This window comes from Phyllobates terribilis, unplaced genomic scaffold (genome assembly GCF_046119375.1).
Source record: "Phyllobates terribilis strain yellow unplaced genomic scaffold, ASM4611937v1 Scaffold_3__8_contigs__length_932513732, whole genome shotgun sequence".
Taxonomy (NCBI): Eukaryota; Metazoa; Chordata; class Amphibia; order Anura; family Dendrobatidae; genus Phyllobates; species Phyllobates terribilis.
In genome coordinates, this window is record NW_027362763.1 from 168842183 (window position 1) to 168856749 (window position 14567).

Here is a 14567-nt window from a genome sequence, read left to right on the forward strand (position 1 = left end):
AAATGGTGTCACTTGTGTGTGGTTTCCACTGTTTAGGCACATCAGGGGCTCCCCAAATGTGACATGGCATCCGCTAATTATTCAAGCAAATTTTACATTAAAAAAGTCAAATGGCGCTCCTCGCTCCTTCCCATCCCAGCTCTGCCTGCGCCCAAACAGTGGTTTTCCCCCACATATGGGGTATCTTCTTACTCAGGAGAAATTTCAAAACAAACGGTATGGTGCAATTCCTCCTGTTATCCTTATGAAAATGCAAAATTTGGGGCTGAAAAACATTTTTTGTGGGAAAAATGTGAAAATTTTATTTTTACGGCTCAATGTTATAAACTTCTGTGAAGTACCTGGGGGTTCAAGGTGCTCACCACACATCAAGATGTGTTCCCTGAGGGGTCTAGTTTCCAGAATCGTGTCTCTTATGGGGGGTTTCCACTGTTTAGGCACATCAGGGGCTCTCCAAACATGAAATGGCATCAGCTAATTATTCAAGTTTTTTACACAAATAAACCAAGACATATCAAATAAATTTTACCACTATCATGAAGTACAATATGTCATGATAAAAAACTGTCTCAGAAATAGGTTGGATCTGTTGAAGCGTTCCAGAGTTATCACCTCGTAAAGTGACAGTGGTCAGAATTGTAAAAATTTACCTGGTCATTAAGGTGCAAACAACCTTCAAGAGAAAAGGTGTTAAAGGGAACGTGACAGCTGATACATTGTACCCTATCCAAGAGCAGCATGTATCAGGCACTGGCAGTATGATTCTGAAACACTGCAGCTTTTCAGAGAAAAACATACTTTACTAGCCACTTCTGACATCTGTATCAGTGCCTGCCCTCCCTGCCTTTGCTTTTGTCACCGGGTGGCGCCACGCGATAGTTCTAGTTTTGTGTCCCCTGGGACCTGTATTCCTGTCCATACTGGGAGACAAACAGTTAATTGCTGTGTGGTTTGGGTGGTGCTGCAACCTATTTAAGATCCTGAGACCCCGCTATCCACTGTCAGTTATATTCTGCCCTGCTCCTGAGTAACTTGCATTGCTATTCTCCCATTGGACATTCCTGATTTTTTACCTTGATTTTTTGATTATACTCCTTCTTTTGCAATTTTTTTCCCTACACCGACCTCTTGATTCTGTCCCAGCTACCAGACTATTCTCGTCTCTGGTTCACTCATCCAGAGAGCAACTCTTCCATGGAAGCAATCCAGTTGACCCTGTTTTAAGTCCAGATCTCTGTAATTGGTTAAAGGGTGAAGGCCGATACATGCAAAACATATTTTGTTGAATATAATAACAATATACTACACGTCAGTCTGTACGCGGTTTTACAAATGGCAGGAAAAGCCTGATCCTGCATGTTTGACCCCCATTTACTAGACAGCGGGACCCCAGGATTTCTCACCAGGATGTTGTGCATTCCAGCTTGTGAGCTTCCACGCTGCCAGCCGCTTGTCCACAGATCTGATTCTAATAACATTATTAAAAAGGTCTAAGTAGTTTTATTTCATTTACATTGTGTTCTCATTTCTGCACTGTTGCTGCAGCTCATCCGCCAGCTGTGGATTCATCACTTGTACTGAGCGGTAAATAGGGGCTTATAAAAAGTTATTATTAATGGAAAATGTCGAAGGAACACGAATGACCTTGAAAATGCCCTGTGTTCTTCAGAGAGGAAGACGAATCAGCGACATTATACCAGAGCACAGATCCTGTAATTATATGTCTAATATCTATTTCATAGCTAATGGAGCCAAACATCCTCAGCTCCATCCAACCGAGTGCAGGAGCATAAGTATTCCAAATATTCACTATCTATCTATCTATCTATCTATCTATCTATCTATCTATCTATCTAATATAATTCACTGATCTCTACTACATATCTATCTATTAGAGTTGAGCAAATCTTTTAACCCCTAAACAATGAGAGGAGTGGAATAAAGCAGATTACCGGCTTGTGCACATGACCGTATTTTCGGTCTGAATTCGTTCCGACAAAGCAATGTTATTTAAATAATGTTATTCTATGGGGCTGTGCATATGTCCAATTTTTTCCTTGGGCCAAGGAGGTCCGAGGAAAAAATTGCAGCATGCCTGAGTTGGATCAGATTATTGGATCGCACTCGGCCATGCAAGTCAATGAGTTCATGGAAACTATTGGACTGCACTCGGGTGACATCTGAGTACAGTCCGATTTTCACGCACTGACACAATGGAGAAGATGCAGTGTTTTTTTAATTCCGTCTTCTCCTCATCTGAGAAAATCAGATCACACTCTGATCAAACTCTTATCAGAGTGTGATTAGCATAATCTCTCAGATGAGAGAAAATACGCTGGTGTGACCTTAAGGCCACGGCACCACTATCAGTATTTGGTCAGTATTCGGTCAGTATTTTTTCTCAGGAGTGGGAGACAAAACCAGGAGTGGGTGATAAATGCAGAATTGGTAACTTGTTTCTATTACACCTTTTCTCTGATTGTTTCTCACCTGGTTTTGTCTCCCACTCCTGAGAAAAAATACTGACCGAATACTGACCAAATACTGATAGTGGGGCCGTGGCCTTAGCCTTAGACTGTGTTATTCAGCCGTCATCTGCTTATAATAGTCATGAGTGGTGCAGAGCGCCTTTCATGGCTGTTACTTTGTTGCTGTAATTCTCAGACACGCTGTCAGAGAGGCACACTGTTCTTCATCACACTGCGACATTTTCGTGCGGCAACAAATGGGTTGCTATTAGTGATGAGCGAGCATGCTCATTACTCGAAATTTACGAGCATGCTCGGGTGTTTTCCAAGTATCTTCGGCTTGCTCAAATTTTATGCTTGAGTCACTCCATGTGCATGATTTGCGACTGTTTGACAGCTTTAATACATGTGAGGAATGACTGTTTGCTAGGCATTCCTCACATGTATTAACGCTGTCAAACAGTCGCAAATGATGCACACGGAGTGACTCAAACATAACATTGGAGCACGCCGCAAATACTCGGCGAGCACCAGAGCCTGCACACCGAAAGGGTTAACAAAACACGCTCGTTCATCACTAGTTGCTATGATAGCAGGGGGTATGCTGAACACCCCTGTGTCTGTCATGATGGTACTCCTGTGATTGCCAGTCTCTAGCTGGTGTTCATAGGAGACCATGAATTGTGCCATACACAGCAATCCTGTAGTATTGTTGCATATACAGTAGTATCAGCGATCGGATAGTCGCTGGTTCAAGTCCCCTAAGGGGCATAAAAAATAAAGTAAAAGAAAGCGTATAAAATATTGAAAAAAATGTAAAAAAAAGCATAAAATTTCGAATCACTCCTCCACTTAAAGAAAAATGCAAAAAAAATGCTCATATGTGGAATCGCCGCATCCATAAGAGTTCAATCCATCAAAATATAAAATTAACTAACTTGATTGGTAAAAACTGTAAAGAGAAAATGTAAAAAGAAAAAAAAGAAAGCGCTAGAATTTCAGGTTTTATGGTTGCTGCAACTCCACAAAAATATGCAATAAGGAGCAATCAGGATGTCATAGTTAATCCACAATTGTATTAATAAAAACACGAGGTAGTCCTGCAAAGCATAATCCCTGACACATATCCATCCACCGTAAAATGAAAATGTTACGGGTCTAATGAAAAAGCGACAAATACATTTTTTTTTACGAATTTCAAAAAATTTTTTACCACTTGGTACAAGTATGGTATCACATTAATCATACTGCTCTGGAGAATCATAATTCCATGTCATTTTTATTGCACAATGAACGCTATAAAAGCAAATTTCCTAAAAAAACAAATACTGAATTGCATCTTTTTCAGAATTTCACCTCACTTTGAATTTTTTCCCATTTTGCAGTACATTATGTGGTAAAGTTAATGGTGTCATTCAAAAAGTACAACTCGTTCCACAAAAAAAACTCAACCCTCATACAGCTACGTGGCGGAAAACTTTAAAAAAGTTATTCCTCTTGGAAGAAAACAAGGAAAAAATGAAAGAGCAAAAACGAAAAATTGCTTTGTCCTTCAAGGGTTAAAATTCAAATTTATCCGCTTTGTTAAATTTCCCCAATTTGTATGAAATCAATTGGAATTGAAAGTAATGGAAGCTTTCAATTTCCCTGAAAAAAAATATGTGATGCTATTCTCCTTTCCTCAACACTAATCTTCTTCACTGCTCTGATCGCACATGATCCTTAGCCTGTGTTCACACGAGCAGAACCACAATTTTTTTGCTGCAATTTCCAAAGATCATGGCAAAAATATGTTGTTTTATGATTGTAGCAAAAAATGCATTGCAGCTTGCAGCAGGTACATGTGAATGCAGCCTTACAGTTTCATCGTTGTTTTATGGCATTTACTCCCTATCTCTGTGGCTAAACTATGATCTCTGATGCGCTCTTACTATCCAGATTCACAGCAAAATGGTTGCTGCATTCCCTGCACCTCCTTTTATACAGGCTGTAATAGTCTCACCTTATTGGCTGTTGAATACCATGTGATGTGTTAGTTGAAAGGTATTATGAGTAAGTCTGACTGTCCACGCCTAAGGTCATATGAGATTTCTATGGTTTATGCAATCTTCTATATTACGTATTCTATTTATAGTATCTGTCTAATATGTATCTATCTACAGTATCTATCTATCTATCTACAAAAAGAAAACACAGCAGCACTCTGTAAAGACCAAGATACTTGAAAACAATAGAAACATTGAATCTAAACTGTATTGTTACTCAGTAAGCTGCACTTACAAAAAATGCCCAATTCATGTGTGCACATCAACCGCGGCAAGGTGACCTCCCCTGATGGGTACTATTCTACCTATTTTCTTTATCACGAAGTGCCTAAGCAAGAAACAATACGAATATAAGGCCAAAAAATATAATAAAAAGTATCTTTATTGAAAAAATATATATATAGATAAATAATCACAGTATCAATACAGGTAATGGTGGCACGACATATGTCAGAAAACATTACAGAGACTTAGATAAAACATACTTAAAACCAACCACCAGGTGTCGCCACAGAGTACAGATATCGCATGCCTCATGTAGCATTATGGACTATAGCCATATCAATGAGGGTAATCATATATGGGTGATAATGAATGGCTAAAAAAATTATCAACAGCACAACCACTTAAAGATGTACACCTTCATTATGTGGCTCCCCGACGCGCGTTTCGGCGCTCCTGCCTTTTTCATCCCCTTGAAAAAGGCAGGAGCGCCGAAACGCGCGTCGGGGAGCCACACAGCGTGCAGTTTCGATTCCAATATTAAGGTGAATCATATGTCTGATGTGTCATTTCCTTCTTTTGGTATTTCCTTATAAACTATATATATATAATGAAGGTGTACATCTTTAAGTGGTTGTGCTGTTGATAATTTTTTTAGCCATTCATTATCACCCATATATGATTACCCTCATTGATATGGCTATAGTCCATAATGCTACATGAGGCATGCGATATCTGTACTCTGTGGCGACACCTGGTGGTTGGTTTTAAGTATGTTTTATCTAAGTCTCTGTAATGTTTTCTGACATATGTCGTGCCACCATTACCTGTATTGATACTGTGATTATTTATCTATATATATATTTTTTCAATAAAGATACTTTTTATTATATTTTTTGGCCTTATATTCGTATTGTTTCTTGCTTAGGCACTTCGTGATATATGCTATTTATACGAATGGCCCTATATACATAGTCCTCTGAATAGTTTCCAATATGGAGATACTTGTTATCTCCTTTATATATTTGTTTGGTAACTTTTTTTTCGGTTCTAATCTTTTTTCTAATACTATTTTCTTTATGTATATTATGCAGTTACTGCAACTGGCACCAGTTCACACTTAGGGGGTGCTGGTCAGTTTTTGTTTTACTATATTTTACTATAGGAGGTTGTAACTTCCTCCTGTCTGACTCTGCACTCCTCCCATTAACCAGCAGGTGATGTGTAACCAGTTCTACCTGCGCCCATTTAAATTGTAGGCTTTTTAGCCCAGGAGAGACATGTTTGTCCATTTAGTTGTAGGTTTATAGCCTGAAAGTGGCATGTGGGGTAGAATAGGACCCATCAGGGGAGGTCACCTTGCCGGGGTTGATGGGCACACATGAATTGGAAGAACCTTAATTTTTTGTATGTACAGCTTACTAAGTAAAAATACAGTTTAGATTCAATATTTCCGTTGTTTTCAAGTATCTTGTCCTTTACAGAGTGTTGCTGTGTTTTCTTTTTGTATATGATGCAGTTACTGCAGCTGGAACCAGTTCACACTTAGGAGGTGTCGGTCAGGTCTTTTTACTCTATCTACAGTATCACTCCATCTATCTACAATATCTATCATCTATCTGCAGTATCTATCTACCCATCTTTCTATCAATCATATCTATCCATCTTTATATCTATCAATTTATCTAAAGTTTATATCTACAATCCTGTATTTCTTCTTGGAAGCTGATAGTGTCCATATATAAATATGTAATGGATGGAAATGCTCTTTAATTATGACTATATATCAGAGTGGCAGTCTATGGAACCAGAGTTGATCTATTCACTATTCAGTCTAGATGTAAACTATCCGCAGTACTTCTCCTCCTTTAAATATTCATTGTTTACATGACATGCTATTAAGTATTAAACGTGATTCTTGACCACAAATTAATGTATAATTTATTGTGTCTAGCAACATTAGCTAAAAGTAACTGCTGATAACTTCTGCTCTTTCTGCTGATTCAGCCCTGGAAAATCCATTTATACATCATTTTAATGTGTTTCTCAGAAAATTGTTCTAATTCTGTTTCCGTACATACAGAATGTATAACTTGTCAGATACAAAACATAAAAGAGAGATAATTGTGCATGTGAGAATGTCACTACATGAAGGAATTTGAAGACTTTCATATCTTTTCTCATTTATGCCAGATTTTCCTTAAATATGAACTATCATTACTGCAAACTGCATAAATCAATCCTATAAGTGAATATAAGAAACTTTGTCATATATCGTATCAGAGAAATCTGCTTCTTTCTCTGCTTATAAGCCACTTCTTCTCCCCTGCCTCCTAAACTCATTGGTCACTCAGAAATACAGCAAAGGCTAGGTTCACAATGATGCTTTAATTTCCATTTTTCTGCTCTATTGAAGTAACGAAATAACAAACTGTCACTTAATGGAAACAACCAGCACCCAATGGATCACATTGACTGTACTAATGATTATTGGGTTTTCTTTACATTTCTTGTCATTTTAAGAAAATAAATAGCGTAAAATTAACTTTTTCTTCCAGTGAAAAGTACAATACTTGCGACTGAGTTTCTAAACAGGAATTACAGCTCCTTCTTGAGGTTGATGGAGAGGGGAGGGAAGAGAAGAAAAGAGGAGTAGAATAAAAAATAGAAAGACAAACAAAGATGGTGCTGTTGCTTTCTAGTATGTGTTTATTACACTATGGAGTTGGAATCTCAGTTACACTGCTCAGTATTGCTTTATAGTGTCATCTAATCTCTTGGTGCCTCCAAATGATGTTCTGTGTTCTACTTAGCCTGGAGAAGAGTAATCCCTCAAATTTCCATGTACTGTATATGGAAGATATCAAAATGCAAAACTGAAGTTATACAATGGTTAGAAAAAGTGTTATTCTTCATGTACAAGCACAACAGCTTATATATGTACACTTTAAAAGAGCATTCCCGCAATTGAAAGTTGTGGATAGTATGCTGATCTCTGAGGTTTGACCACTGGTACCCCCAGCAATCCCAAAAGTAGCGCCCTAACTTAAGTGGAAGGGGAGCACATATGCTCAACCTCCACTCCATTCATTGTCTATGGGACTGCCGGAAATAGTCAAGCAGTGTACATGGCTTTCTTTGGTGGTCCCATAGACAATGAATGGAGCAGATGTTGAACAAGCACACTTTCACTTTAATTAACATGGATTCCAATAGTTGGACCCTATTATTATCATCCCCTATTATAGGCATATTAATAAAATTTCAATTTTGGAAATATATATTTAAAGGAGTATTCTGGTTTAAACTAATTATTTATTTCCCTATGGATAGGTGACAACTATTATGTCAGTTTGGATCCACATGCGCGACCTGCACTTCAGTTATCCTGGCCTCGTCTCGTAGCTGAGGGGAACTGTAAACAGAAGACCCCCTTTGTGACAATTAGTGTTTCAGATTTACATCAGTCTAAGCAATAGGATACATCCATAGAGCTTAGGATATATCCACATGGGGCTAAAATTGCTGTCTATTTTCCATTTGGATTAGTGAACAGATAATCTGTAGCAGAATACTATAGCAGCAAAGTAGATGAAAACTGTTTTGCATTGAAATTGACTAGCAGAGCCTTTGTGAAATTCTGCTGTGGATTTGGATTTTTTCATTGATTTCCTAATCGTCTGCTGCTTCTGTGATGAGGCTATCCTGGTCCACTGACTGATCTCAGTTTACTGGCCCATTCAGATGACATATCGTGTTGACACAAAAGTCATACAATTGCAGTCAACCACAGGCTTCAGTGATCACACGTGATGATACAACGTCAGTGGTGCCGAAAGTGCGGAGACTGGATGCAGGATCAGGGAAACATCAACATTTTCAGATGGGCTTCTGGAACTGGATACTGAAAATACACCATAAAATGCACCAAATCCAGCACATTCTGGTGTCGATTTTCTGTATGAATTGTGAGTGAAATCTCAATTGTCTAGAAAAAGATATGTTATACTTGTAAGGGAAGTACATGGTGGGCTAACAGAATCAAAATCCAACTGTTTAGTTTTCCAGAATCGCAAACGTCGGCACCACTCATTGCTGCACTTTTACTTATTTCACTGTAGTTTCAGCGTCACAAAAATACAAGAACCATTTTTAACTAATTCTTCCCAGAAGTGTGGAACACTCTTGACATGTTCAATATCAGTTTCTTAGCATTTGAAAGAAAGTATGCTGCCTAGAGAATTCTGGTGCAGACTCAGAACAAGTAACAATTGCTGAACAATCCCAGAATGTTTGGCAGATTGGATTCTTTACTTGCATGAGCTGGAGTGTGATTTTGCCACTGGTTGGTGCAGACTACGGATTTGTGCACTGACAGGTCAACACTTGTGATGTGAGGATCTTTTGAAATCCAAATTCGCCAATTTTGGCAAATGTTCTCCAAAAAATCATTTTGGTGCGGATAATTTCGATCTCAGTACTGGAAAGCTAGTAATTGAGTAGAAAATATATGTGGAGGAGAAGAGAGAACCCTGCTAACCATAAGAGCTTACGCTTTACAGGCAGGAGAGAGTAGCTCGCTGACCATAAGAGCTTACACTTTATACGAGAGAGAGGACCCCGCTGACCATAAGAACTTACACTCTACAGGAAATATATAGAGAAAGGATCTTGTTGACCATAAGTGCTTAAACTAAACAGGAGAGAGCGATAGAGGACCTTGTTGACCGTAACAGCTTACACCAGGGATGTCAAACTCAAATACACAGAGCGCCAACTGAAAAGCCTGGACAAAGTTGATATTTATTAAAAAAATGTCTACAATTGAGGAAGTTTTTCCTTGTCATCAAATATAACAATGAACTTTTTCATATGGAAACAAACTTAAAGGGGTTGTCCCCCGAACAAAGTACATTTTAATTAATAGATTTTAGAATAAAATATTGGAATGTTATAACATGTTATGTAAGGGCAGTAAAAAGTATATGGCCCAATGGCCTAATTTAAAAATGTAATAACAAAGGATAAAAAAAACCTTGAATAATACAGATAATAAAGTAAGATGCGAACAAAAGTGCCCCCAAACACAGTATGATACGACCACAGTGAATTCCTCCACAGTACCCTCCACATGACCCAACTGTACCCCCTCTCTCAATACCCCCTGACAAAGAATTATGACCCCATCACAGTATGATTCTCCAACTGTAATCCCCACACAGCCCTCCATACAGTATAATGGGCACAAAAAGTACTCCATACAGCAAAATGGTCCCACATAGTGCTCCAAACAGTATAATAGCCCCACACAGTGCTGCATATAGTATAATGGCCCCACATAGTGCTCCATACAGAATAATGGGCCCCACATAGTGCTCCATACAGTATAATGGCCCCACATAGTGCTCCATACAGAATAATGGGCCCCACACAGTGCTCCATATAGAATAATGGGCACCACACAGTGCTCCATATAGTATAATGGCCCCACATAGTGCTCCATACAGAATAATAGGCCCCACATAGTCCTCCATGCAGAATAATGGGCCCCACATAGTCCTCCCTACAGTATAATGGGCCTGTGCCCCACTTAGTCCTCCATACAGTATAATGGGCCCCACATAGTCCTCCATACAGTATAATGTCCCCACATAGTGCTCCATACAGAATAATGAGCCCCACATAGTGCTCCATACAGTATAAGGGGCCCCACATTGTGCTCCATACAGTATAATACCCCACATAGTCCTCCATACAGTATAATGGCCACACATAGTCCTCCATACAGTATAATGGCCCCCAGATTGTGCTCCATATAGTATAATGGGCCTCACATAGTCCTCCATACAGTATAATGGGCCCCACATAGTCCTCCATACAGTATAATGGGCCCCACATAGTGCTCCATACAGAATAATGAGCCCCACATAGTGCTCCATACAGTATAATGGGCCCCACATAGTGCTCCATACAGTATAATACCCCCCATAGTCCTCCATACAGTATAATGGCCCCCACATAGTCCTCCATACAGTATGATGGCCACACATAGTCCTCCATACAGTATAATGGCCCCCACATTGTGCTCCATATAGTATAATGGGCCCCACATAGTCCTCCATACAGTATAATGGGCCCCACATAGTCCTCCATACAGAATAATGGCCACACATAGTCCTCCATACAGTATAATGGCCACCACATAGTCCTCCATACAGTATAATGGCCACACATAGTGCTCCATACAGTAAAATTGCCACAAAAAGTAAAAGTACTCCATACAGTATGAAAGTTTGACTTGTCTTTTTGCTAAAGCAGCCTATTTATGCTCTTTACTATGTTGTGACTGGGGTGCTGACACCTCAACTAGCACATAGGTCCATCCAATATTCTGACCACTATAACCCATATAACTATGTTATTGAACATATTATTCATTCTCCTTGACTATCTCTCTGAACCTCAAACCTCTGTCAACCCTGATTTACCTATTTCCTAGCATCACTTGTCAATGTGACCACTAGGTTATAAAAATGAAAGAATTGAAATGTATAAACTATCCTTCACACACATCATGAATTTATCCAGAGTAGTCCGTCCCTATAAATCTGCCAAGTTGATTAAAATATAACAACAAAACAAGCGCTTACCCATCCTGCCTGATGCAATAGTACCACTACGTCCTTATTGTGACCTTGGGAACGTTCCTCAACTATGGCATTTATAAGGTGGGTAAGATGGATGAAAGGCCAGATAAGGTTTCATTCAGCCTGTGAAGCTCACATATCATCCAGCAATAAAGGAAAAACTTACAGCATGAAAATTGGTTTTGTAGCTGAACAAATTGAATTTCACCCCTATACTCCAACACGGTATGCTTTCTTAACAGCCCTGAAATGAGTTATCTTTTTAAAAAATGTAATAACTTGATTTTTTACACCTCCCACTTCATTGGTAAATTAAGGATTTTATTTTCCTTGTAATGTACAAGGGTACAAAGAATCAGTAATATGGGAAAATACACTTATGGATGCAATGTAAGCGATGGTATCCTGTTATCTTCATTGTTTTCTCATTACAGGTTGGAAGATGTGTAACGCATATTCAGAATGACCAGTGTCAGAGATTGCAAATATTTTCCTAACCTTGGGGGGGGTTAATAGGATTCCTTGTTGCATAGTTTGTATTAGAAGTGTGCTGATATCACATTCATTGTATCTTTGTCTATTCCTTGGATTAATAGATTGTCCTTTTTTTCAGTGTATGGAGAGACCCTGTACAACAATATGTCACATAGCAACTACACAATCTTAAAGACAACTATGAAATGGGCCAAAGTTTGGGTTTGCACCAAAGCCAGTGATTTTTACATACCTCCACATAAATGGCTTATGTAGTGATTTGATACTAGCTTAAAGTCCTATTTTAGTGCCTTCATTAAAAATTTTTTGAAAGAACATGTTAAACATTACAGAATGAAATAAAACAAAGAATTACCATGAGAAGACCCAATAACACAATTCTTTACCACACTTCAATTCATACTCAACAATTATTGACAAGCACTTAGTCCTATTCAGCTCTCTTATTATTATCTGTTATGCCAATAACTTTCACACCTTTTCATTGCTGTCCTACTCACTGCGTTCACCCCTCTGCTCCTCCCAGTGTCTGTCCATCGTGCTTAACTGCCTCTTGCAGCACTCCCAGAACTGCTGCATCCTCATGTGGCTGGAGAGCTGCATCTTCATGTGGCTGGAGAGTCTCCACCTGGCTACAGGGAGGCGCTGCCAGACTCTGCAGGAATTTAATCCCCTGTGTCCTGCAGAGTTTTTCTCCCCTGACCTATCCCCTCCACACCTTGCCTGAACTTAGGTTCCTAGTTGCAGTGCATCTCTAGTATCCTGTCAAGGTACATTATAGTTTAGTCTATCTATTTACTGACTTGGCTTGTTTCCTTGTTTTCTCTGATCTTCCTGCTCCTGACCCCGGCTTTGTATTTTGAATCTGTGCTGCCTGCCCCGACCTTGGACTTTCTGACCACCACTCTGTTTATGCCCTCTGTGCATCGTCTCTGTGCCTCTGAGCCTCTGACCCTTTGGTCAGGTGCTGAAGGTCCGAGGACTGCCCTGGAGTGGTACCCGACGACTACCCTAACAGCCCAAGAATATTCTCACCATCAGAGACTCTAGTGAAGACCAGGTGGCCACTTAGTTGCGCCCCTGGATAAGCCCAGCCAGTAGCGCAGTGGATCCACACCCACCGCCATCACATTATCCCTAACATGCCAACTTCCCTGGAAGTCCAGGAAATTCCCAGGAAGCGGAAAAACTTCCCAGACACCCAGAAGAGTTAACACTAGCACTAGTTAGCTGTAGCATTGCAGAAGGTTGCCCACCTGGAATGTTTTCTGTGCTTGGCTCCAGGTTGCTGCACTGGTGTCTGTACTAGTATTCAGAGGGCAGGAACAAGTCAAAAAAAGGGGTGTACATTGCAAGTAGCACATAGAAGGGGAAGGAACAGGTTGTGAAAAGGGAATAGCCTGCAAAAAAAATGTCATGCCAATCTTGATTTTCCCAGTGGAGGAGAAATTGTAAAAGTTTGCAATTATTTATTACCTTAACTCTTTTAAATAACATGTAAAGGGCATGCCAATGTGTGCAATGGTCTTGAAGAGAGAAAAGGAGAGAGAGAGAGTAGCGCTTTCTGAGTGTAGTACATTAAAAACTGTTAAAACCTGGCAAAGTTGTGCTGGAGGGCACATTTCCAAAGAACACTATTGTGTTATCCAAAGGGTGCAGCATAATTTGTATTCTGTAGAAATTTCCTCCAAAGGGAGTTCAAGCAGATCTTTGTAGAGTAGAAAAAACAGATGAAGGGCACTCCCATGGGGATAAGAGAAAATAATTTCACCATATATATAAAAATATATATTTTTAGTAAAAATAAAATGTGTTTCGACTGTATCCAGCCTTCCTCAGGTGTCTATAGGTTGGTCATATGATAGGCTCATATATACCCGTCTTCATATGAAGTGGGCAGAGATTTTTCTTCATTAGGTGAACCAGAAATTAATTTTCCTTGCTGCTTTACACAATAGACATTATTTTTTGCAAACTGCTTAAAGGGGCTTTCCTACGGTAATGGTTTAAGACAAGATATGTCATAAAATATTAAATAAATTGATAGTCTTTATAACTCCATTATTTTTTTTTATAGTTTTTGTGACTCCTCTCTCCACTGTTGAACAGGGCTGAATCTGGCCTATTTTAGAGATGAGTGGAGGTCAGTCCTCAATGATCAATGTTTATCAACCTATCCTAACCTAATAGTATGATGGTAAAACCCCTTTAATGAAGAATTCATGTGCCCTTATGTCTGTAAAATAAAATAGGTAACACAAATCTCATAAGTATTGTAAGATCTAGCACTAGCTAGATGTATTGGTATTTCACTACCATCATTTAAAAAGTGGAGACTGGGGAATGTGGCTAATACATCTATTTTGTTCCTATGCTAATTTTCCCATTAATTATAATTACTTCATTACTACAAATCTTCAAAGCTGAGATTGCCGTACCTTACCGATTTAAAGAGTGGAAATTTCCAATCGTTCTTCTTAAGACATCTCATTTCTCATTGTCATATAATAAAAAGAAAAAGTGGTAGTATAAGAATAAAAAGGCTAGTGGTAGTGTTCTACCCCATTTAGAGCATGTATCCTTGTTGTTGAGGTGGTAATCATAAATGGATCTCACTAAAAAAATATATTTATATGTATGCAATTAGTTCTTTAATGCCAAAATATTTATTTTCCCATTTAATTTTCTTT